This window comes from Elgaria multicarinata, chromosome 4 (genome assembly GCF_023053635.1).
Source record: "Elgaria multicarinata webbii isolate HBS135686 ecotype San Diego chromosome 4, rElgMul1.1.pri, whole genome shotgun sequence".
Lineage (NCBI taxonomy): Eukaryota > Metazoa > Chordata > Lepidosauria > Squamata > Anguidae > Elgaria > Elgaria multicarinata.
The window spans coordinates 115,859,476-115,885,391 of NC_086174.1; the positions used below are offsets into that span (position 1 = coordinate 115,859,476).

Consider the following 25,916-nt stretch of genomic DNA (forward strand, 5'->3'; position numbering starts at 1 on the left):
CTCTTTGAAAGCAAGGAAAAATCAAGCCTTGGTCACCTAATCACCTGTAAGCATTAGAAACACTCCCCGACACACACACGTTCTTCCCCACCTAACTATGCACTCCTCCCAATCTTCAGGAGGGTTTTCACTGCCCAACCATTCCTCTGAAATCTTCAAAGTCCAGCTGAACTGAAGGTTCAGCCCAGACATAATTTTCACAGTTTGCCTGAGATCCACAATCTTGAATAATCTGGTATTCTTTGCAAACTTCAGAGCATTTATGTATAAATTAAATATACCCATCCCAATACCACTTCCTGCAGGACTCCACTGTTTTTGTGAGAACTCTCCTTCTTCTTTCTCCTTCTTGTTTTTCAAACAGTCTCATTTTCCCATGACTGCAACATTTTCTTTGGGACATTTGGTGAGGGACTTCACCTACAGCATTTTTAAAGCCCAAGTTATAGCATCTATCTGATCATGATAAGCCTCCTCCATATTGCTGATGCCTCCTATGCCTAAAACTGCATCTCCTTCATCATTGTTCTCAAGATAAAACTCAAAATCCCGCATCTAGCTTCTTATCATTCATCTCTGTTTCTCTTTGGTTTGCTTTTTGCTGACCTTTTCCCCTCTATTAATAATGATCAGCATGCATAATATTGATGCATGATGTAGCTTCAGATAGATTAGTTTAGTTTCTTTTAACCTTCATGTATCCTTTTCTCACTGGTGCTTTTAAGTCTGCTTCAAGCCTTTAAGAATAGACACCTTGTCATCAAAGTATTGTACACATCTGTCAAAATGGAGAGGCGGGTAAGAAATAAATTTATTTATTATAATGTAAACTGCCCAGAGAGCTTCAGCTATGGGATGGTATATAAATTTAATAAATAAATAGTAGGGGTGTGCACTCCACCCCAGAATTATCTGGGAACCACAAACATCTGCGGAGCATTCAATCTTCCAGAGCAGAGATTGGTCGCTTCCAAACCCAACGATTAATATCAGAGTGGAGATTTGCCCAAAGTCTCTGGAATTATCCTGGTGTGTGTGTGTGTGTGTGTGTGTGTGTGTGTGTGTGTTTAAACTGAATAGCTCCATATTTGGAAGATGCTGAGTAGGGTGAGGGGTAGCTTTGATATTGACTTCTGTGGCTAACCAATTAGGAATAGCCACAGCACTGTCCCTGACCATGGTCTCCTCCAATCGCAGTGTTTGGGGGTGTTGGAAACACTAACTGGCTGCTGATTCTGGCTGTGGTGGTGTGGAGGGAGAGAGGGAGCGTGTTTCTCCTTGGACTCATAGAAGTCAGTCATCCACATTTCCAGTGTGAAAGTGTTGCTGAGCTGGCTGGTTGGCATGGTGTGTGAGAAAGCTTCTACAGCTAAGTCAGGCACAGGCAGGGTCTTTATTTCAGTGGCTGGGTGCAGGGTGGGGGCTTCATCCAATAGATCTGGAGGGCACCAAATTGGAGAAGGCTGGAGTGGGGAATTCTTTTTTAAAAATCAAGGCATGAATGGATCTGATTCAAACTTGGTGTGGCTAAAGCCCTCCTTAAGAGCTATTGCTGTGTGTTTTATCTATCTTTAAAAATGAGGAAGCTGTAAACATTTCTGTTAATACCGGTTACCCAAATACTGAACGGTTCTTCGATGTATAATTCAACAAGGGGGAGGGAGGGGAGCAGCTCTGAAATTGAGGCAGAGAATCACCTCTACAGCACTCTAGATTGAATTATGAGGCAGGGAAGACCTACTTTTCACACCCATAGGAGAGAGAGAGAGAGATTATTACCAGTAAGTCAATAAATTGTTGTAACTGTCACTTTATAGATTTTATTATATAAATTAACTCAGGTTCTGGTTTATTTTCTTCCTCAGTCCTAAAATGCTCTCTACATCAAACATTTCATGGCAGCAAATATTTTCTCCAATCCAACTACATTGGCCTATAGACAAAAACAGGATACTCCAAGATCATCACTCAGGACATAGAGAAAAGTTTGCATGCAATAAACAGAGAGCCAGGAGTAGCAAGTTCTGAGCCATAGATTTCCCTTGGAGTATACAATTCTCATTCTAAAAACACTCATTACAGCCCATAATTACAGTTAGCTCTCACAGGAGGAAATCTGGCATTGTTATGGTTGACGTGAATTGACACGGTGCTGATTATGAAAACACAAACTAAAAGGGCGTTATTTACTTCTCTCAGAAAAGGTGTAATGTGGCAGGTGGTTTTATACATTGCCATGACCTGTGCAGAGAGGAAGTGCATGTGACTTTTGTTTCCAGTTATTAGCCGGCTCGGGTCGACTCAGCCTTCCATCCTCCCGAGGTCGGTAAAATGAGTACCCAGTTAGCTGGGGGAAAGGTAATACTAGCCGGGGAAGGCAACGGCAAACCACCCCGCTATAAGGCCTGCCAAGAAAACACCAGCGAAAGCTGGCGTCCCTCCAAGAGTCAGTAATGACTCAGTGCTTGCACGAGAGGTTCCTTTACTTTCCTATAAGAACAAAGGGGAATAAATATCCATGTTAGACATTGTGACTTGGATCCTAAGATAGATTACTTCAGGAAATTAATTTAAAAAAAGTTTCCCATTCCTTCCTCTCACTTTTGCTCCCAGAAAGTCTCTCTGGAGGTCAGGTGGAAGAGGATGGTGCTGGGGGAAGGGAGATGGGAAAATTTTCTCTCACAGACTTTGTTTAGTTAAACTTATCTTAAGAACCAAGTGTCTCTCATTACTAGGTTTCCATGTGTAATAGACTCACAATCTAAGGTCATGGCTAGACCAGTCCTATATCCCAGGATTGTCCAGGATCATCCCTGGGCATCCAAATGACGCACAGGGGATCCTGGGAGCAGGCAGGGACAACCCCTCCATTTGCCTGGGATAATCATTAGGTCTAGCTAAGGCCTAAGAGATCATTCAGCATGCACCTTAGCAGGGGCAAGGGACCTCCAGATTCTTTGGCCTACAATTCCCACCTACCAATAGGCAAAGCAAAACACGAAAAGTTGTATTCAAATGAGAGCAACTCAGAATGGTATTATTAGTCTTTGCAGGATGTTTCCCACCTGTTTTGAGATTTTCATACTGTTTGCATGTTATAAACGTGAGGAACATGATGTTGCAATAAGTTACAGCTCCCCCAGTTTGTTGACATTACCCCCAAATTAGCTAAATCTTAAATCCAGTACCATGCATCTAACTAATTATTCAGCAGCCTATGGACTAAAACAAAAAGAAGTTCTCATCAAACAAAAATTAATTTGCCACGTCAAGCTTTCTTTTAAAATTCTCTAACCATTCTGGACTTTATTTATTTATTTATTTATTTATAGGCCACTTTTCCACCCGGAGGCCTTAAAAATGGCTAAAACAATAAAAGCAAATAAGCCAACAGCCACAATATTAAAATGCCAAGTAAAAAACAAAACAAAATTAAACTAAAAACACAGAGCATCAGAAAATATCAACAAATACAACATAGCAATAATCCAATAATTCATATGATAATAAAGGGCAAGGACAACAAAGAAGTAACTTGAAACCAAAGGCCCGATGGAATAAAATGGGCTTTACAGCCTGAGAAAACCCCTGTGCTGTGGGGTCCATACAAACATTCAAGAAAAAGGAATTCCACAGCCTGGGCACCACCACTGAAAAGGTCCTGTCCCAAGTCACTGCTGATCACATCTCAAATGATGGCAGGACACGGAGCAAGATCCCAGGTGCTGACCTGAGTTATCAGTTAAGTTCATCATATAGGATTCAAGGACAATCCTTTAGAAAACCTTGGCCTAATCCAAATAGGACTTTAAAGATAACAACCAGCTGTTTGAATTGAGAGCTTCAGCTATCAGGCAGTATAGAAATGTAATAAATAAATAAATTGTTCCTGAGAATGAATCAGAGACCAATGCAGATTCTGCACCCATGTAGTCTCCAGACACTTTCAAGGGGCTGCCCCATGTAAAGCATGTTACAATACTCCAACTGGATAGGAGCAAAGATGTGTAGTGGACAGATCTGTCTTTCCCAGGAAAGAGTGTGGCTAGTGCACAAACCACAGCTTCTCAGAAGCACTCCCTGGCTATAGCCAGAACAGCCCTTATTCTGACTATGAATTTGATCCTCCAGGGGGCTTATATCATTTTATTTGACTGTATTAATAATGCTCTGGATATGAGTCTACAGTCCACAAACAACTTCACTTTTAAATTCTCAAGATCCCCACCCCAAAACAACAACAACAACAACAACAACAACAACAACAACAACTGAACCCAATGAGGGATTCATTACCGGTATCAGCATGGTACACGAAAAATATGTGCATTCCATGAGCAAGTTTTTCAAGGACTCATGGCACAAAAATATCCACACGAGTAAAAACGTTGTGAATCCACATCCTACATGATTATTATTATTATTTTGGGGTAATGGGAAGGATGCTGAATGGCAGCTTAACTTGAAAAGTTGCTGATGCCATGTGAAAAGAAACTGAGCACACTAGCATATCTAGAAGTATTTGCAAGGTGGTTCTAAATGTATAATAGGTGTAATTCATAATATATATATCAGCTACATTTAATATGAAGAATTTAATTCACTCTTCCATCTTGCTTTGAAGCTTTAAATATCCTGGACAGACACTACATCTTCATTAGGAGTAGGATTTAAATTCATACTGGTCCCTAGATCCCAACTTCTCTATCATATGACAATTGACTTGGAATTTATTAACAGACAGAATCTTCATTGCCTTTAAGTTAAGGTTTCTAGTTAGTATTAAAATGGAAGCATATGCATATCTTAAAAAAAAAGAGCATATGCATATCTTTCAAAAAGAAAAAGAAAAAGCCAAGCATGGTTAATCAGCAAAGTCTAGTTGGTAGTTCTGAATCAGAAGAACAGGATGAGCTGTCCTCCAGGAATTGTATCAGTAAGTTGGTTGGAATGTTTGTGTTTCAGATGGTGAAACTCTTTGAAATATGTAATAACTGTAATAAATAAACTTTATAGGAATATAAACTAAAGCATGGGATTACCAAAGCAAAACCAAGAAGAGACGCTGGATATAAATTTAGATAATCTAGGTCTTAAGTAAGAAAACTTATTCTTAGGCTTATCTGTTGGCTTTCTTGTATGTTTGGCAACAATGTACATATCCATCAGTGTGTAAAGGGGTTTTGCTAACATTACTAACATTTAATCTCATGGATACAAAGTTAATATAATTGAGTAAAATTCAGTTGTAAAATATGGATTCAGAACTTTTAAACAATTGTTTGCAATAATTTTAACCTTCTTTCAGAATGTCGTCCTTTTATAGACTGCATATCGTGGTGGACAGTGGACAGAGATGTAAGATATATCTTATATTAAGATGATATATCTTTTAAATAGAAAAAACAAACCTGTATTTCCATAGAACATAGTGCTATATTTCATCAGGTATCATACTCTCTGACAATCATGATATCTGCACACCACAGCACCAGAATGCCCATTTTGATCAAGCAATGGATACATTTTGGGCAGAAATTATGTATTGATTTAGACTGCAATCCTTTACCCACTTACTTGTAGAGGCTTCCCCATCATTTGGTGGATATCAAGTAATAGTTTCCTGTTAAAGGGCTTTTGCTATGGATGTTTCAGCTATGCATGTCCTGTGCACATCTCCTAATTCAGCAATTATAATCTGAAATGGTGTTCTAAAGAAGAAAGACTGTTTTTTGAAACTTATTTGGCCAAGAAAAAAAATCAAAATTCATGTCTTCAAAATGTCACCAGTGATGAATACTATAACATCTTAATCCATAAATTGATTAAAAGGCAGTTAACAGGTCAATATCCTGATCCTGTTACTTGGATACTAGTCACAATGAATTCAGTGATAACTATTCCCAGGAAGCATGCATAGCATTGCAGCCTTAAGGTTAAAAGTGTGTTGCTTTGAAATCAGTTTCCAAGTAAGCTGGTTTGGTTTTTAAGGTTTAATTTTAAGGTGTCAAGCTGTGATCCCACATTCACTTGCTTGAAAGAAGGGTCTCTGGAATTTACATCTAAGTAAATATGTGTAGGTTCGGGATCTTAGGAATGCTTTTCACCAAACGAGAACCCTAATATAATCTAAAACCAAAATAACATCTTCTATCAATGAAGAGCTTGTAGTTTAAATATAAACCAAACCACCTACATTCCTGAGATCAAAATACTGTCATGGTTTCACTAGACTTCAACCTGTGCAGCAAAGGAACATTAACAATTCTAATTGCTTTGGAAAGTGGAAGTTGTCAATCTATAACACTCAGTACCACTAGTCAGCCCTGGGCACATCAGTACCCTAATTACAGAAAGTCTGGCTCTTCACCAATGTTTTAACACTTGATTTATTTCCTGTTCAAGTTTGTTCAATAGAGCCAGAGTTAATTGGTTTTCCAAATGAGTGCTAAAATATAAAGATCCAGCTTCATTAAGCGGAGGCTGTACTTAATATGCACCACTGAGTTGTAAGTCCATGTAAAGGTTATTGGGGTGAGATTTCTGGGCTTTCTTTAACAAACCGCAGCCTTGCACCAGTCTGTTCTGCTTACAAATAATAGATAAAATGTTAATTTCCCGTTGCTGGTGGGTTTTCCCCTCACCTCTTTTAAAGAGACATGTTTTTCTCCCAGGATAAAGAAACAATAATCAGTGCAATGAATTCCTGGGCATGTATGCTGCTCATCCTCAGAGTAACATAAACACCTGCAATCCAAAACATTCCTGCTCTAGAGATCTTATCTGAGTGCAGCAGTTCCAGACTGTGCCATTTTGGGGGTCAGTTGTCCCTTGCCCTGCTAAATTTACATTGCATTGCAGTAGGCACAACTATTCCATTTCTACCCCTTCAGATTTCACTTGTGGGCAGAGACACTGGTTCAACTCGGCCATGCGATAAGGCAGTCCTCCCCAAGCTGGTGTCCACCAGATGTTTTGGACCTCAATTCCCATCAGTCCCTGCCAGCATGGCCAATGGACAGGAAGGCTGGGAGTTATAGACCAAAATATCTGGAGGGGACCAGATGGGAAAGGCTGTCATAAGGAAACAGCACCCACTTCTTCTATAACAAAATGCTCTCCAATAATCGTTACTGGAGAGCGTTTCTTGATAAAATGGGATCTGTTATAATAAGGACATCAATTTGTCTGGGGGGGTCTACTCTGTAATATACTTAGTTCAATGGTTAATTAGCCCTGTGCTCTTGCCTAATGGATAGATTCGCAGTTGTAATCGGTGACTCCTCCATCCTTTGCTTTGTGTGTAATTTAAAACACATTATGGGTTGATGATCATAACCCAGTACATTTACTTCCAACCTTGAAATGACTGAGAGATGCTACATGCCATAACAGAATTTTGGCTCTGGCATGTCAAATAAACTTCCATCAAGCTTTTGTCACACAATTTTTCAGGCTGACGTTCATGAAGCGTTCCACTTGGACATGTAGCCACTTGTAAGACATTGTGAAAAGATTTATCAACTGCATTAGTTTAAGTATCAATAAAACACTCACTTTGGCCTTTAATATTGATTAACAATAGATTTGTCCAAAGCCTAGACATATTGTGAAGGTCACCTGAAATTACATTGGAAAGTCATGTTTTAGAAAAAGTGTCAACGTGCCTCACCTTGCCAGACACTTGTTCAAGTTCTTCTGTCACGTGCTCCTTTTGGGCAAACTAAATGACAGAGTACCTACCTGGGCTGCAAAACTAATTGCGGTAACATATCTCATTAAGAATGCTGGATCCAGCACGCTGTGCTTTTCTGCAATTGCGCTTGTGTTTAATGACAATCAGCACAGCACAAGCCACATTACCGGCCTGACAATTTGTTCCAGTGATTTATTATGCCTGCGCTACTGTTGCCAACATGAAAAGACTGCAGAACATTTGTCCGATATTAGTGCATGTTGACTTCCCAACTCCATCAAGGTAGCAATAAGAATAAACCACACGACATGCTTGGTATTTACTCAGCATGCTTTCTTTGAAAACAAACAGCAGCATCCGGTGATCTGTTATTCTTTCTGTGAACTAGGCTAAAGGAATCCATCAAGTGACGTGGGACACATGGGGCAGCACCAATATGAAGAATACTAGGGAGGAAGGCGATATGTGTAGGGGGAAACAGCCTTTATTCTTTCTTTCTTTCCTTCCTTCCTTCCTTCCTTCCAAGAATGGGTGAGAATTTCAGCTGAGTTCAGTTTTGCTAAGAATTTCACAAATTTTCCAAAGTTTGCCATATTCAGGACAAAAAGAAATTGAGGTTTTATTTAAAAATATTTTAAAAAGAAAAAAGAAAAAAGGATGCAGGATAAATTAAAATGGGCGGATTCATCCATCCAGGTCTGGGGCATTGAGTGCTTTGCTCTTAAAAGTCTGGGTTTGACCTGTGTATCCAACCCTTTGAATTGGGGTTGCCACCTCTTTTTTTCTGACAGGCTCCTCACCTTTAACAGTTTTATGGCAGGCAGGCACATCTCCATGTTGGGGATAGCTGTACCTATTTGGTTGGTGCACATGGGTGAGAATTTCAGTTCAGTTCATTTAAAAAAAAAAAAAAACCAAAATTTATCAAGTTCTTCATATTCAGGAAGGAAAGAACTTAAGATTTCAACAACCTGAATGTGGGAGAATGAGAAACTGACAGCTTCACCGGTCCCTCCTTCCTCTCTCATGCTTCATACTTGAATGAATGTAAAATAACACTTGATACAATATAATAATTTCATATTGGGGGGAACTTTGGGGGCATCTATACAACACCACTTTGGTAACTGATTCCCTCAAAACCCTGAAACTTTGCTGCTGTGAGGCAGAATCAACTTGGGGCCTTGCTAGACGAGGCCTTAGCGCGCTTTGTGGGCCGGTTTCCCTGCTGTGCGTCCAGATAACGCACAGGGGAATCTGGCGCCAGGCCGCACTGAGGCCTCCTCTAACGCACCATAAGCGAAGTCACTTATGGTGCGCCTTTTTCACAGCCCTGGCCTCAGGATGCGAAAAGCCACGGACCTGGCACAGCGCTCATACAAGCTGTGCCCATTGTGCTGTGCCCATTGTGCCGGGGGGGGGGATCTGGGGGGTGGGAGATGGGGGAGGGAAGGCCGGACCGGCAGGAGAGGGGATGCCAGGGGGCGACGAACAGGAGATGGTGAGGGAGGACGGGGGGCGACGAACGGGAGATGGCGAGGGAGGATGGACGGGGGGGGTTAACTAAAAAAAAAACTTACCTTCTCCGGAGTCTCCGGTGGCCCCTTTAAACTAAAAAAAAAAAGACGGACGCTGCAGGGCTTGCATCGTCCCTGCGCGTCCGGTGTCTGGAAGCTGAGGCGGCGCGCGCTAACGTTAGCGTGCCGTGGCCCCGCCTCCCTGCCGGCTCATCCCGGCAGGTCTAGCAAAGCCCCAAGTTACATGGCAGGAGGGACCGTGGGTTATCCAGTGAGGAAAAACAGCAGCGCCAGTGGCTATTCAGCTTGTCAAGCCCACCCCCTGCCCTGCGTTCCTGTGCTCACTCTGAACTTGGATCTGCCCCTAGCAACACCCACTTCCTTAACCCGAACCAAGGCCACCACTGACAGGTGAAGAAACAATGTGGTGACCCCAGAATAATCGAAAAAACGGTTTCGATGCGGCTGCAAGTTGCCAGCTGCGTCGTATAAACAATGCAGCACCACTGCACAGCCATGATGAGGTATACGGGGTGTATAGAGATAAGCCCCTGACTGGTCTTTCTGCTGTGAAAGCACTTCTTAATAATTTTGTCAAATCTCTTCTGTTTTTATGATCCTTTCAATCACTGTGATCCGGTTCCTGCTCTGGTTTTACACCTTTTGTCCCTTATTTACACTTCCCTGTTTGCATTCCCTTCGCTCCTCATTGTTTACTACAACTTTATTAGATTGTAAGCCTATGCGGCAGGGTCTTGCTTTTTACTGTGTTATCTGTACAGCACCATGTACATTGATGGTGCTATATAAATAAATCATCATCATCATCATCATCATCATCATCATCATCATCATCATCATCATGTTACTAAGGTAAACCAAGTAAGAGCACACATAAATCCTAGATATATTTTTTTCTTTGAACAAATGCTGTTTTAAGAAAAAGTGCCTTTCGTTATATATCTACAGTGAAGAAAAACACACTTAGGAAAGTGTAATACATTTTGAGAGATGGATACTACATTTTTAAATGGTTTATTATTGGCAAGCACGAATGCCCTGCCCCCCGCCCAAATTACCGACAGCATTGTGGGAAGGGAACCTTGCAGGAAGGGTGTGTGCCACTGATAATTAAGCTCCATGGGCCTTGCCCTCTGTGTTAGTGTCTACCCACCCCCTTTGGTAAGCTTGGAGGGAGAACGTTTGCATAGAGATCCATAGATATGCCTTATGTTCATAGTGCCTAAAAGATGTTAAGCTTATGAAATCCTGTTTTATTTTTTCATTTATTTAAAATAATTTTAGGCTGCCTTTAAGGGTAGAGCCCTCTCAAGGTGGCCTCCAAGATACAAATACTATATGCACACACACACACACACACACACACACACACACACACAGAAAAGCAATGAGTAAATATTCCATAAAATACAGTAAGAGCACTTTAAAGTAGATAACAGCAATAAAGCTTGCAGACCACAAAGTATGGAAAGACCAGCAAAAACAAGTGGGTCTTTAGAGACTTCCTGAGGGCCTGCAAAGAAGGGGCTTGAAGAACCCCTGAATGAAGCTGATTCCAGAGGTGTAGGGCCACCACTGAAAAGTCCCTGTCCCTTGTACTCATCATCCACATTCCCCAAACCAAGGCCCAAATTAGAAATGAAGTCACAATTAACACAATTCACGGGGAGGTAGATTTTAGTCTGTTTGACAGGTCTTATTGTGTACCTTTTTTAAAAAAAAAAGTTAATATCAACATTAATTTGTGCATTTTTATGTCAAGAATTTTTTGGAAACTATTTTTTGGAATTTTTTGGAAACTGGTACAGAAGCTATCTGTACCAACAGATAGCGTGCTTCTTGTCCTAAACACCCACATTTCTCCCATGATATTTCCCAGTTTGCAGTAGATTGCTGCTGGTACTGGGGAGGGGGAAGGGGAGAATCCTTAAATTAGGTCATAATGAATTTCATCTCTCTGATATTCTTTCTTGCCACTTTGTATAGAGCTCCCATTGATATCAGTGGGTGTTCTGCATATTGATGGAGAGCAGACGATCAGAACTGAGATCAATCATGCAGATCTGAAGGAAAAAGATTCCCGTCAGTGTGGAATAGAATATAAAATGATGCAAGTTTCAGGAGGGGGCTTCCTTATACATTATAGATGACCTCTTTTCTAGTGCTTAAAGCTTTCTTCCTTTAAAAAAAAAATCAGTTCCAATACTATGCACGCACACTTATTTTAAGTCCATAAATTCACTTTGCAGTTGAAGTTTCCCTGTGTCTAATGGTATTATTTGTGTGACATCATCCCCCCCTTTCTGCCTCAGGTTTGAAGATGGAAAAGAAAAGTGAGTGAAAAACAACATTAGACAAAATTCTCTTTGAATAGGACACCTGCCGTGTTGATGAGGTGCTTGGTGTGGAATATTTAGCATTGATTCGTAATGGCCCAGCATCTGAAATTGTTGTAAAAGGAAAAAATAACTAATTCTGTCACAACGGGCACAAAGATTTGTAGAAGTTTTACTAAAACTTTTATTAGCTGAAGGTGTGAACTGTTGGTCCTCACAACCTTTGTTCCTAAGGAATGGATCTACCCTTAAAGATCAATACATGTCAATTACTGGCAACAGATGCCTGGAAAATATGACACAATGATGAAAGAATTAGAATAAAATGTCTCAGTATTTCCAAAGAAGAGATCCTCTGGGGCAAACATCAGAGATGTGAAGCTGGAGCTGTGAAGTTCTGCTAACTCAACTAAATTCTAAGGGTTCTTCTTTTCTAAGGTACTCAGAAATGTAAATCGATGGTTATTACTTCTCAGGGTGTATCTGTATTCCTGCTTAGTGGTGCATTCAATTAATTTTAGTCTCTGGACGCAATGGTCTTATGAGAGAGGGCTCTTTTTTAGATGCCAGGGATGCAGAACCCGTGGGCTGCACATGGCCCACCAAGCCCTGTTGTGTACCACTAAAGACCCCCAGCTGCCACCATGAAAATCCATGCACTGCTAAAGTAAACACATTGCTGCTGTTGCTCTGCCAAGGCCATTCCCTGATGTTGCTTGCCCCCTCTTGCTGCTTTTGCCATACTTTAGTCCTCCCTCACACACTGCCAATAACCCCCTTCTTCCAGCTCCCCACCATTCCTTCCATGAAAAGTGTCTTTCCATGTCTAGGAAGATACTCTAGGATCCAGATATGTCTTCGCACTTCCAGAAGGGTGCTCTAGGATCCAGCAGGAACCATAGAGCCCTCTCCGAGTAGTTGGCAGATGAACTCATAAAAGACCATCTGTCACTTCACTCAGATGATGGCATGACTCTTTGTTCTATTTGCTGTGACTGCTTCTACTGCAGGAAGCAGAGAGGAACACACTTTTCCATAGCAAGGAGAAGCAAGTAAATTGTTCAAGTTGGAGTAAGCAAAACTGCCTTTCGTGGGAGATGGTGGAGGTGTAAGATACTGATTGAAATACCAGTGCACCAAAAATTAAATAAAAATTAAATTAATTTGCCTAATTGGGGTGAGTGTGCTCACAACTGTATGTGTTTGTGTTTATGTGTGTGCACATGCACATGTGCAGCTCTGGCCCCTCATCTGGCACTGGATGCAGTCCTTGGGGCTGAAAAAGTTGTACCCCCTTGTTTATTGTTTCACTTTCTTCAGGTGGCCTTTAGGTAGCTTGATAGTGTGTATTACATCACTTCAAAATGTGCTGAGCCAGTCCTCTTGCACTTCGATGCCCTCTGGTTCATTCTGCTGAATGGGGCCCTAGACATCATCCCATAGTTCTGCCTTGAGTGTACCACTATTCCAATTTTGCCAGTGTAACACCAAACAGAAAGTCTGTTTGCATTCAAGGAAGCCCATGCTAATGATGTCTCCATTCATGCTGACAAGGAATGAGAAAATTTGGGTTGAAAAAAATCAAGCTTCATAGGCATCAGATTCACATATCTAAGGAGAAGCCATAGTTCAGTTGTACAGTGTACATTCCATGTACATGGCCCCTTGGATTGAAAAAAATTGATATCTTCAGTTAACAGAACATAGGTATATCTCTGGAAAATACCCTCAAATGGTTAAGGTGCTCACCACTGAGTACACTAAAATTTAATGCACATTGCCCAACCTGTTTAGTAGGAACGTGTGAAAGGGAACATTTACATCTAATCATCTAACTCAGGATGTGATATTGATCTCATAACAGAAAGCAGAACTCCAGCAGAGAACAAGTAAACAGATGAACAGAGGAATCTGCCCTCTACTGAGCTATTGTCTAGCTTAGTATGGTCTGGAAGTAGCTCTCAGGGCTTTCAAACAGGGATCTTTCCCATCCCTTCCAAGGAATGACAGGGATTGAACATGGAACCTTTTTCATGCAAAGCCTGTGATCTACTACTGACCTGCAGTAAAACCATATGTGGGGTATACTATTGGAGGACATTTCCTATAGAAGCCAGAAAAATGGATCTCAACCCACAGAATGCCTTGAATTTATCAACAACAGCAGCATTAACATATTTTGCAAAGCAGCACAGATTTTTTTACACAGATATTATTACAATGTTTCACTCCTTGCATCAACCAAGCTTTTGTCAAAACGCGTTAATCCTCAAAGAGATAATTGAATCTGAATCTCTGTCTTTGACAGTTGTTGAGAATATCATCAAAATATGGAATCCATGAAGACAGTTAAAGTTGTGAAGGCTGAAGCCTTCTTCACATGTTCTCCAGAGGGCTTTCTAAGTGTCTCTTCCAGTCTTGCTCAAAAAACTGCAGTCTTGGGTTATTGTTTAACCCAACACAGAGACCTTACACAGAGACCTTGGCTCGCCCTTTCCTCCTGGTCTAGTGGTTGGAATAAGCATCAGTCATTACCACCCATCCTCTATGCAAGAGCTGGGCAACACAAGTGTTCCCCCCGCCATCATTTCCCCCCAGGACACAATGCAGCCTCCCAACCCCTAGAAGTTGCCCACCCTTAAACCTTTTTGGGCTTTCTTAGGACCTGAGCGTTACCACCTATCAACAAAGTTTTGTCAAATCTTAAGGGTTATTACTTCAGGGCAAACCACACTGATAGCTCTACCCACAAATATCACTGACTTCAGAACAACAGAGTTGGAAAGGATCCTGGGGGTTATCTTGATGAACCACCATCCCACGGCAATAAGTTAATGGCACATTCAAACCAGCCCTCCTGTTGCATTTCATGCACTTTTGTTCTTTGATTACTAATAGTGGTGCTTCCTCCTCACAGAACAGAGGGCCTCCATTTTTCTATTTTGTTATTCTTAACAAATACTCAGATATGAGATGCAGAATTGTCATTCCACCAGCAGAAGGGTACCCTGGCAGAGCAGAACTTCTGCATCATCTCCTTGCACATGCAGCCCCCACCCACCCCATGTGCCCTCCAAATCTTCTCTGGAAAATTGGGGGTCCCTGCACTTTTGATAAGGTGCTACAACTTTTGTGCCAAAAGCAAAACAGAAAGTGGAGCATAAAAAGTAAAATATGGAAGGTGTAGTAGATTGTGCTACTTACTGATACACAGGGCGATCTAGACTCTTGACATGATATTTCTTTCCCCACCCATACATGTTTCTCTGCCTGTGGAATTCCCCAATGCTCATCCCGTCCCCTTCTAGCCTCTCTCCTGTCTGTGCAGCACATGTGTACAAAGGATGGACTGAATCATCCACACAATTTTTCTGCAGCAGACCATAGAAAAAGCTGCTGAGTTTGCCACTTGGCAGATAAGATGAGGTATTTGACATGATATTGCATCTGCAATGTAGGGAATGTATCCATTCCACAGTTTGCAGTGGGAAACTAAATATGTTAACTGCCAAATAAGTTTTCTTAATGTTGCTAGCAATCATAAAAAATGAATTTTGAATTTTCTGCTGTCTTTCTTAACGCCAGAACCAGATTGTAATAGCCATTCTCAATGGATCTAATAACACATATTATATTTCAAGTCTTAAAAGCTTCCGTTTCACTCTTTTCAAAAATTAGAATGAATTATCACCTGCTTCCCACCCATGGCATTCACAACTTTTTCAGCAAAACGGAAAATGCATAAAAGGCTATCAAATGAACTTTTCACCCAGTCTTAAAGAATAATGATAGCCTTAGGGCTCAGCATGTCTTCTAGAGATTTTCTGTAGTGACTTGAATTATTCCTGAGAAATCATCGGAAAATATGCTAGGTTATTTTTGCGTTACGTTCTGAAATATATTCATTTCAAGAACAGAATAATACGAATAGAATATATAAAATGTGAACTAGTCCCATCCATCAATGCAAAGACAAGTTATGGGTCAAGTTATGCATCAGTCTCTCCATCCACTTTCAGCTATGGATCAGTCTATGCAGTTCAAGAATATAATGTGCTACAGTGGTGAGCTGATATACTCCATTGCAGCCATATGCAGTGTGCTTCACCTCCTCCAGCAGAAATATTTGTGGATCTGCCCCATTAAATCCTATGTGAAGTAGAAGTGGTCTCTCTCTCCTAAGGGTCTTCCAACTCCAGCAAAAGTCCTGATTGCATTGATCACAGAGAAGACACTTCACTTTCCTGTTACTGTCAAAGAGCACTAGTGTCAAATGGAACCACACTTTGGATATCCTCCTGGTTGTGATAGCCTTTGTGATCCTACATGTTAGGCCTACAATGAAGATACTCCCCTCCCTGCAAAAAAAGCATCCTCTTTGCTGAAACATCATGACCTTCAGGCATTCCATGAGGGAGGGGGGAGGATCTTGCGATTTTCTGATCACAAGATCCTCCCCCGCAGTCCATACGCAGCACACAACATCCAGGGAGGAGGGAGAACGTTGTGGCCACCATTTTTTTTATTGAAGATGAACATACAAGTGCTCCAATGATGAGGTTAGTGCCCTTTGCCCATTTCCCGGCTCCTCGCTGTTACTCGCGAGGAGCCGGGACAAACTGGAACAGCCACCCACGTGTCCCAAAGTCTCCGGCCGATCCTGAGACCACGGGAAAAGAACAGATTAAAGCCATCCCGGTTATCCCGGGAAAATGGAGGAATTATCACTCCCTGCTCCCAGGATCCCCTGTGCATCATGTGGACGCACAGGGATAATCCTGGGGCGATCCCCAGGATAAGGCATGGTGTAGACATGCCCACTATTATGTGATCCAGTGTCATTGCATTGTAAGTATCTCCTCCCCACTCTATGCTGTTGTCTGTTGCTTGGTGGAGGCATGCATCACGAAACTACCATAAGGAGAGGGAGGCATGATGTTTTTGTCAGGCAGAATGTGGAATCCAGTGATTAGTTAGCCCCATTTTTAGGAATTTTCCTTAAGTGGTTACCATTTTATCCTGGTTTAAAAATGTGAATATCATACATTTGTATGGTATATATAATTCTCTTTTTCTTCCTATGAAATAAACATAATTATCCAATGGTAAAACATCAGCTTAATCAGGAGAATACCCATTTAAGTACGGGATGGATGAAAAATGATTTGCAACAGTTTCAAAAGTATAGTGAAGCTAATATTTCCCACTTTTCACAAATCCTTCAAGAGAAGTGTTTTTAATAGTTGTGCCAGAAGGTGTTGGTTGGTTTGATGGTTGTTGTTGTTGTTGTTGTTTAAAAAAAAGAAAAGAAATCATAGCTGTACTGGAGCTTAGGAGGCTAATTAGAAGAGGTGTGATTATGTTTGGTTTAAATTAACCTTTAAATGTGGGAAATAAGTCACATTTTTAATAACTGGGAATAGCCAAGAATTTTTGAAAAGCAATTTTCCATACTCTCAAATGCATGATTAACACTGATTTTGAAAGGGAGAATACAATGTTAGGGAAACATTTAGTTAGGGACTGCAATGCACCTTCTGATGCTGTGCAACCCCCGCTAGCTTTATGGGGGAGGTTGCATCATTTTGTTCAGAAGCAATTAAGGCTCTATGTCCTTTGTCCCCATCTATGCAATACCTAGTCTGTGGAGGAGGAGAAAAGGAGAGGGAGGGAGGGAGGGAGAATAATTTCCATAAATTCTGTTTGCAATGTTTATTTTCATCTTATTTTTTTTTCATGCAGAAAACTTTAGTTTCATGTCCCTTTTTTTTGTTCCTTTAGATAAGAACAGGCATTTCTTATATGCCATAATTGCATCCTTTACTCAAAAGCAGAGGCTACATTTTCTTTCAGATATACGATACAGCCAGTTTCTGAAAAATTTTGTTCTGTGAATTTTTATACAGTGTTTCACCCATAATTGGTCCTTGGAATCTGGATGAAATAATAAGTGTTTTTATTTACTTTTAAAAAGTATAAAAACTATTCTCTTGGTTTTATTTCAATGTTGTCCAACAAAACCCCATCCCAGAAGAAAAAGTAAAAGCAGTAATTTGAACCTCCAAAGAAGTCATCTCCACGCTGCTGACATCTTCCCACCTTCTAAAACTACAATTTGGACTAGAACTATCCATAACACCGGAAAGTTCACTTTCTTGGTTATCTTTTGGTTCAGGAGTAGCCAACTCCTTTATTTTTGAGGACACTATTCTCAAGGCTAGGCCTGCACAACTTTGATCAGCCAATCAAAATGCAGTCAACCAGCCTTATGTGACGCTCACCAGGGCTCAATAAATCACCTGCTTTAGTAAGGGCAGTGTAGAGTTCTACCCCCACCAGAATACAGGAAGAAACTGCAATGGGAGCTGAAGCATTTCCAGGGTAGGGTCTGAACCCCACTGCTTTTCAGTGGATTCTGAACCTGCTCTGGAAATAAGTGGAAGCCGAGGAACTATGTTTGAATCTGGCACTATCCCTCAGAGGAATGTGCGAAGAGGGTTCTGTTTCACCTTACGACATCCTAAGGCCATATTAGATGCCTACCCTGAATACCTGTGCCCCCTCCCCCTAGCATGGGTGGTGAAAACACTACCCTCTTTCCACAATGGAGACCATGGACATGGAATGCAATATCAGAGGACTAGGGATATGGAAGACACCAAAACTCGGTTATCCTTTGAGATTCATTTATTTATTTAAAACATTTGTATCCCACTGTATATCATTAAGATCTCAGGGTGGCATACAGATAAAAGCATACAGTATAAAACAATAAATATGCACAGTTAAAAACAAATTAAACCATGAACCAAGTTAAAACAATATATAATTTAAAAGCAGTAAAAGCAGTAAAAACAATTCATACTTCTCTAAATTTTGCAATGGAATTCCCCCATTTTTATATATAAAAAGTACAAAGTTACATATAGTAGGGGAAAGTGCACACAAAGTGTGAATAATTGTGAAAATAATATTAAAATGCATTATAATAGAAAATTGCTTGCGAAAATGTGTACATTCAGCAAAGTAATGTATTATTAGGGGAAATGCGCCCAGAAATATGTGCAATTTTTTTTCTCCCTGCCTTTGGCTTCATTAGAAGACCATTCTAACAATTCAAAGAAAAACTTATGAAATAAATGTTTTAATGAATGGTAACATTAGAGAATCAATTCTGCATAGTACAATGCTATCAGGAGATTTGTGATAGGATTTCTTGCTATTGTTTCATTATTTTTTTAAAAAAATAACACCAGCTGTGTATGTATTAGGAAATCTAATCGTGACTGTGACACTTGGGGAGCTGGATTATCAAACACACACACACACACACACACACAGCTGCTGATTACTCAATGGGGAAAACATACAGATATCATACAGTTAAGTGTAACACTCCCAGATGTGTTCTCCCCCAACTGATATTCAGAGTCACTGATATTCAAGGTAATATATTGCCTCTGATATTCAAGGTAATATATAGCTATCATTAGTAGCCATTCATAGCCTTATCCTCCATGAACTCCCTTTTAAAGCTATCAAAGTTGGTGGCCATCACACCTTGTGATAGTGAATTCCATAGTTCGTATGGAATACAATGCTGTATGAAGAAGTATTTCTTTTTAACTGTCCTGAATCTCCCACCATTTGGCTTCACTGGATGAGCACTTTAGTATTGTCAAAGAGAGAGAGAAACTTCACCCTTTCTCCACACTATGCATAATATTATATACCTTTGTCATGCCTTCCCCTACTCTTCTTTTTCTAAGGTAAAGACCCTCCAACATTGTAACCTTTCATCAATGGGGAGTTTCTCCAACCCTTTGGTCATTTTCATCAATGGTTAATTTGGAGAGTTAGAGAAATTCTGGATTTTGCTTGAAAAGTCCTCCCCTCCCCCACCCCATCCACACAATTGGCAGTATCATTTTATAGTAAGAAACAACTTGTGTAAACTAATATAAAATTGTCTCATTTTATTAAATGTGAACATCTAGCCTAATTAGATCTTTGGCTGTCTATCTTTGAAAATAAGAGAGCATTATATTTGCATGAAATATGCAAGAAGCATTTTGCAGAAACAAAACAGAGAAAATTTTGACACATTACATAAACATCATGCAATTAGATGTCAAGTTCATAAAAACAAACAAAAATGCATATGTATTTTGCATTGGCTTATTTGAATTACTTAGACAATCCTGTTAGGATAAAGCTGTCATACACACCACAGCACTGTTGGAATTTAGCATCAACAATTTCATCTTTTAAATGAAAACCCACCAGGACACCCGGAGTTGAAAGTGACAACTCTAGGTAATGATGAGTAGATCATACAAGGTCATGTGTCCCATATATATAGATCAATTTAAGCAGAATGAAAAAGTCACCACAAATCAAACAGGGTCAGGGTCAAAGAAATATGTGATGTCTAACTTCATTTTCCTCTACTGGAGATGGAAACCCCAACCTTTGCAGCAGAAATGGCCTACTAATGCCCATTCTAAGTGCCAAATATCATATTATACTTTAGAGACTGAGACCATTAGAGCATTCTGCTTAGTAAAAAAAAATAAAAATCTGAAACTTGCAATGCTCATCAGCACTACTTAATGATTTTTCATATCTAGATAATACAAGGCATGTACAGCAGAAGAGCATTTTTTTAACTTTCTGTCTTCCATATCAACTTCTCTTCTAAGGAACTCGTACCCGTCTGTCAACAGAACCTGAGTGCATTGAGCAGAACTGTAGGCTATGATTGAATGTATGGTTAGTTTTGTTCAGGCCGTGGCCGCCTGTTGCTGTGAATGACCTGAGAGTGTGACCTAGAAAAACACATGAAACCCACTCCTGTGGCCACACACTAATAGGCAGGATGAGTAGTGGCAGGTGGAATATCTTTCAAAGAAGCTTGTCTATCATTACCACTGTTTTTCTCATGGAAGAATGCCTAATAAGCTTCTGAAGAACACAGGAAGTAAATCCTGAAAGCTACTCAACTCAAGGACAACCTATCCTTTATATCCTTCTCCCCATCATCCACCAATATGCCAATAACAATAGCACCCCCTCTCTCTCTCTCTCTCTCTCTCTCTTACTTTCTTTCTTTCTTTTTTTCTGATCAGTAGGATTGGTTTACACATGCAGCAGAATGGTAGCATACTGAGGTGGTAGAGTATGATGATGTTTTTGAATACTCCTCTGTGTTAACAACTTCCCATTAATAGAAAACCAGTACAGCAAACAAAGGCCTGGGGAAGAATCTTTCTCCTTCATCCGCTAGTTTTCTATTTTCACATATGTAGTTTTGTTTTGTTTTGTTTTTTTAAAAAAACATGATTGGGTAACATTTCAAAAATGGTATCTTCCACCTGCACGCTAAAGTGAGGCAGTCTGTTCTACCACCTCAGCATCCTGCTGTCTCATCCCCAGCTCCTTCTACTGCCATTGTAAACCTAGCCTTAGGGTCATTAGATGAGAAATGAGCTGTTCCATTGTGAAATAGAGGGGCCAAGGGATGTGGTTGCTAAAGTAAATTTGGAATTATTGGATTCAAAACAGAAATAATACTAAGTCTCAGTTACAATTAAGTACCCCCACACTCCTACTGTACTGGTTGTTGGAAATGGGCAATGATGCTTGTTGTTTGTCTGGAAAGGGTTAACCTGATTAACCTTCCCTTAATTTGTCTTTATTGGCTTAATTGGTTCTGACCTTTCTTCCACTCCTATATCTTGACCAGTCCTTTTCCAATCTACTCTGCTTTCACTCCTTTCTTACCTCCTTACTTTGGAATGAGGTTTGTCTTTTTGCTTCTCCAGTATTCAGTATCTGAGATGATGATGATACGCACACACGCACACACACATATATATCTTAGAATAAAGCTGTTTTTTGTTTTCTTTTTTACCTTTACCATAAGTCTTAATGGACTGTTTATTGTAACTTCTGTCTATGCACTCATTAAGCCTTCTGCATATGTCCTACGCGGGTATTCTTCACTGGTGAGGAGGGGAAGAATCCTTCCCTTTGTGCAGTAATTGTCTGATGGCGACCATTTTGGTGCATCTGTTTGTGTGGAATCAAGACCTGGGCTCTTCTGCCTCAGTTGTATAGCGTCACGGTGAATATTCCCAGTACAGGAGCAAAGATGTGCAGCTGCAGCAATATATTAGCTATTGTAAATTTGAGTTTAATTGTCTCCTTCAGCACAAAATATATTTTGCAGTAGCTGGACGATAGACCTCTTAAAGATGTCACCATTATTCAGGGGCACCTAGACCTTTAGAAAGGCATAACTCATCATCAATGCTCCAAGCACTGCTGGGAATTTGCAAAGTAAAAGAGGTTAAACTGATAGCAACACACAATGCTATGCATACAATGACCATAGTATAAAGGGTTCCCCCCTTTGTTGTTTTCCATTATTTCCCCCTCTACCAAGATATATCATTTGTGGAAATTATTCAGAAATGCAGCTGCAGGAGTGCAGGGTGGGGGGTACAATCCTGGATACTCAGGGACAACTGTTTTGACCTGTTATATTATTTTATGATTTGCTTAACAATCTCAGAGCAGAAAACTGCCTGTATAAAGCTTCATGAGGTGATATGCCACTTGTTCTCAGGACTGTTAATTGGATTTTTGGTGAAATAGCCTGGATTCTTGCTTAGCAAATCAGCAAGCATGCTTTCTATTACCCCACTGAGCTTGTGGTGGAGCAGTAGTGGGGTTTTTTTTATTTTGGGGGGGCGGGAAGGAGGGCACAACGTAGCTACTGTTTCCACCCATTTTATCATGCAGTTCACTGGTGAAAAGTATCCATGAGCCGATTCCCGAAGCAATTGGAAACAAGTGTTTCTGCTTGTTTCTGAAACAGCACAAATCAATGGAGCTTGTCAAAGGGAGCTCCGCTGACCTGTCCCGTTCTGGAAACGAGTGTTTCCATTCGTTTCAAGGGTTCCTTTATGAAGTGCTAATTCCTGTTGCACTCATGGGGTGCCATGAGTGCAATAAAACTAGCAGAAGCAGTGCAGCAATATTGGATATTGCCCATAGTATTTATGTATGTTTCATGTATAATAACTACAACTAAAAGTATGGGTTACATATCGTCAAGGAGAGATGATAGGAAAATAGAGTGACAATTAGGAATGTTTCTGTTTAGTGTTTATAGTGTAAACTCACTCTGTGTGTGTGTATATATATAAACCTTGGAATTTATATGTATCATTTTGACATCTGTAGTGGAATAAAATATTAATCTATCTACCCAATGTTCTGGTAAACAAGTGTCAGCATTTCTGTTTTTATCAGACTTCTTTTACATGTTTACCTCCCTCCACAAAGGGTGAATCTTAGGATGAATTAAAAATTCAAGACATCTGAACAACTGATCTAAACATGTCTTGCATCAGTCACAAGAGTAGAGCACACACACACTTCAGTACCACTATAAAGCAGTAGTGTAGATCCTGCAGTGCCCTTCAATACTGCTATAAAGCAGTAGTGTGGCTCCTGCCTTTTATATACCACTTTCATACTAAAATATCCTGATTGGTGTAGATGAGCCCACAGTTGTCCTCAATAAGGTGAATAAAAAAATGTTATTACACTGTTTAAACATAAGAGTCACACTAACTTGTGGAGACATCAAGTAGTAAATTGATAAATGTGAAATGAACCTTAGCTAGGACAGGATAGAGTGGACCAATCAGACAATAGTACTTAATTGAGGATAGGGTCCATCACAGTAAAGGGTGTATGAGTCCCTTTCTACACCTAAGGTTTATCCCAGGAAAATGGAGGGATCATCCCTGCCTGCTTCCGGGATCCCCTGTGTGTCATTTGGACATACAGGGATGATCCCGGGGGGAAAGGCAGGTGTAGAAATGGCTGGAGTCTTCAAACAGCTGTGATGATGAGTGTAAGGCAGAAGAGAACTGCTGTCAAAATCCCTGGGTTGAGACACCAAGTGCCTACACTTACTATTTCAATTCAGATTTTAGCATGAATTTTGGGACCCAATGGTACCAAATCATGTTCCAACGTTTCTTGTGGTGAACTGATTACTCTGTCATGACATGCTTACCTAAAGGAGTATCATCAACCCAGTATCATCAAACAACATGATATTATCAACCAGATCCCACAAAATAAATTTTTGCACCACCAACTCCCGTTTTTTTAAAAAAAAAAAATCACTCCACAATTCATTCTTTGTACAAAAACTAGTTCAGCTGCAAGCCATGTGTGCACTAAAAGGGAGGAGAAAAGAAAATCTTAAAATCATGAGACAGCTGTGCAAATTTGAGTAAATCATCTATGGTTCCTTGCTCAAGCATATGACCTGTATGGCTAGGCAAATGGAACTTGCTGAAAGTCAAAGAACTTGTTTGATTTCTGATGAAAATCTATTTAAGGAAAACTGGTTTTAGAAAAGAATTCCTGTAATGGATTGTATTTATTCCCAAAGTGAAATCATCACCCTCTACACCCTCCATTTTTTCATAAATCTCATTGCTCCTGTGCTGAGAATAAGGCCGTTTCTACACCTGCCTTTTTCCTCAGGATCATTCCTGTGCATCTAAACGCCACACAGGGGATCCCGGGAGCAGGCAGGGACGATCCCTCTATTTTCCTGGGATAACCCTTAGGTGTAGAAAGGGCCCAAGAGTGAGCACTGCCAGGCAATAGATTGTATCTAGTAGAGCCACTGAAATGAATAGGAGTGAAGTTAATCTAATATTGGATACAATCCAATTAGTCTAGCTTATGTTTTGTCTTAAGTCATAGTAGGAAAGACCAAAATAATTCTGGAAGAGTTCCTGTCTGCAGCTTTAATTCTAAACACACTTACTGGGGAGTAAAAACCATTAAAGACAGCGGAATTTTGTTTGAGTATACATTTATAGAATTATGCTACATGGGCCTCTTCACACACTTTAGATTTTTAAAAACATGCCCCCCCAATACAAATATGATATGATAAATGGATGAAGCTATCATGGAGGATAAAGCTATCAATGGCTATTAGTCGAGATGCCTATATATTACCTCAAGTGAATAACTGTTGCTGGGGAACTGAAACAAGATAGTGTCATTGCACTGATGTCCTGCTTGTGGATTGGTAGGCCTTTGGTCTGATTTATGAAGGCTCTCCTTATATATTTATAAAAGAAAATATCTGTACCATACAGATACAGTCACTAAGGAATTGAGATTGGCTGCACGATCCTATTGATGTACCCACTTGCAAACCTGGTGTTGTTGCTGTTTGTCTGAAACACGTCTAAGGAGTTTCTCTCCCTGAGACTTCTGTATTAAGACTCAACAAAACTGAAATATTCTAGGAGTCAGATAGGTCGGTGTGTGTATCCCTTTTAGTCTGTTTTAATAATCCTTACTCTTCCTTTATTCATTCCCAAAAGCCTATAGTACAAAAGCAGAGTTAATTTATGAAGCCCCTGTGGGCCATATCCAATATGGAAAATCTCAGCTTGAACAATGCACTGAAAAATGAGAATGCTAAATTGCAGGTTTAGAGGAGGACTCTGCAGTCACTGAGTGCTTTGATTTTTCCCAAATTAATGATTTGAGAGTAACAAGAATGTCAAGGAGCAAATCTGCCAAGGACAAACATATGACAGGAACAAATACCATGAGCCTCAGAAAAGGAACCGTACAAAAGAGAAATGAAATAATGTTTGATCTTAAACATTTATGACCAGTTTGTTCCCATTAATGGTCTCTTTACTATCTGAAGAACCGCATCTGTATAACCACAACCATTGCATTTCCAGCCATGTTTTATTTCTAATATTCTGATAGTTCTTCTTTTAAAAATAAACACACACACACACACAGCAATGAGGATTGAATTTTGTTTCGTGCTTTTGCTTGTTAGATATATCATTGTGCCATTATTATTCATTTCTTTAATGAAATTAGTGACATAATTAACGGTGGGTCTCCAGACTAGGAAATTTTGAGACTAACATGTTTGGTGCCATTGGGTAGGTTACCCATCTTTGGTTTAAGTGATGGTGGTTAGGAGGAGCAAGAAATCATCACTATAACACCAAGTAACTTCTGCCAAGTGCTCCAACACAGTCACTATCCAGAACATACAGCACAACTACAATTCCTTCTAATTCTGCTGAAGTGTTATTTGAAGCTTTTACAATAAGAAGAAAGTCATGAAACAACCTCTACAACAGGCTATTTCTAGGTCTGAGAAGAAACAATTGCCAGGGTTTCACATACATTTTTCAGCAGTGTTGAGGGGAAAATATACTCTAATTGGACATTTTTCAACACCTTGCAAAGAATGTTTCCCTATTG

The 25,916-nt window shown here is 40.2% G+C and overlaps 1 protein-coding gene and 1 long non-coding RNA gene across 2 annotated transcripts in view; one reads left to right on the plus strand and one right to left on the minus strand.

Moving 5' to 3' along the window:
- Positions 1 to 25,916, plus strand: part of KHDRBS2 (KH RNA binding domain containing, signal transduction associated 2) — a 400,529-nt gene that overhangs the window by 326,525 nt on the left and 48,088 nt on the right. The window lies entirely within an intron of this gene.
- LOC134397948 (uncharacterized) overlaps positions 1 to 25,916 on the minus strand; it is a 153,750-nt gene that overhangs the window by 12,036 nt on the left and 115,798 nt on the right. Inside the window, exon 2 of the long non-coding RNA XR_010025390.1 lies at positions 24,171 to 24,255. This is a non-coding gene — a long non-coding RNA (uncharacterized LOC134397948). The remainder of the gene's footprint in view (positions 1 to 24,170; positions 24,256 to 25,916) is intronic.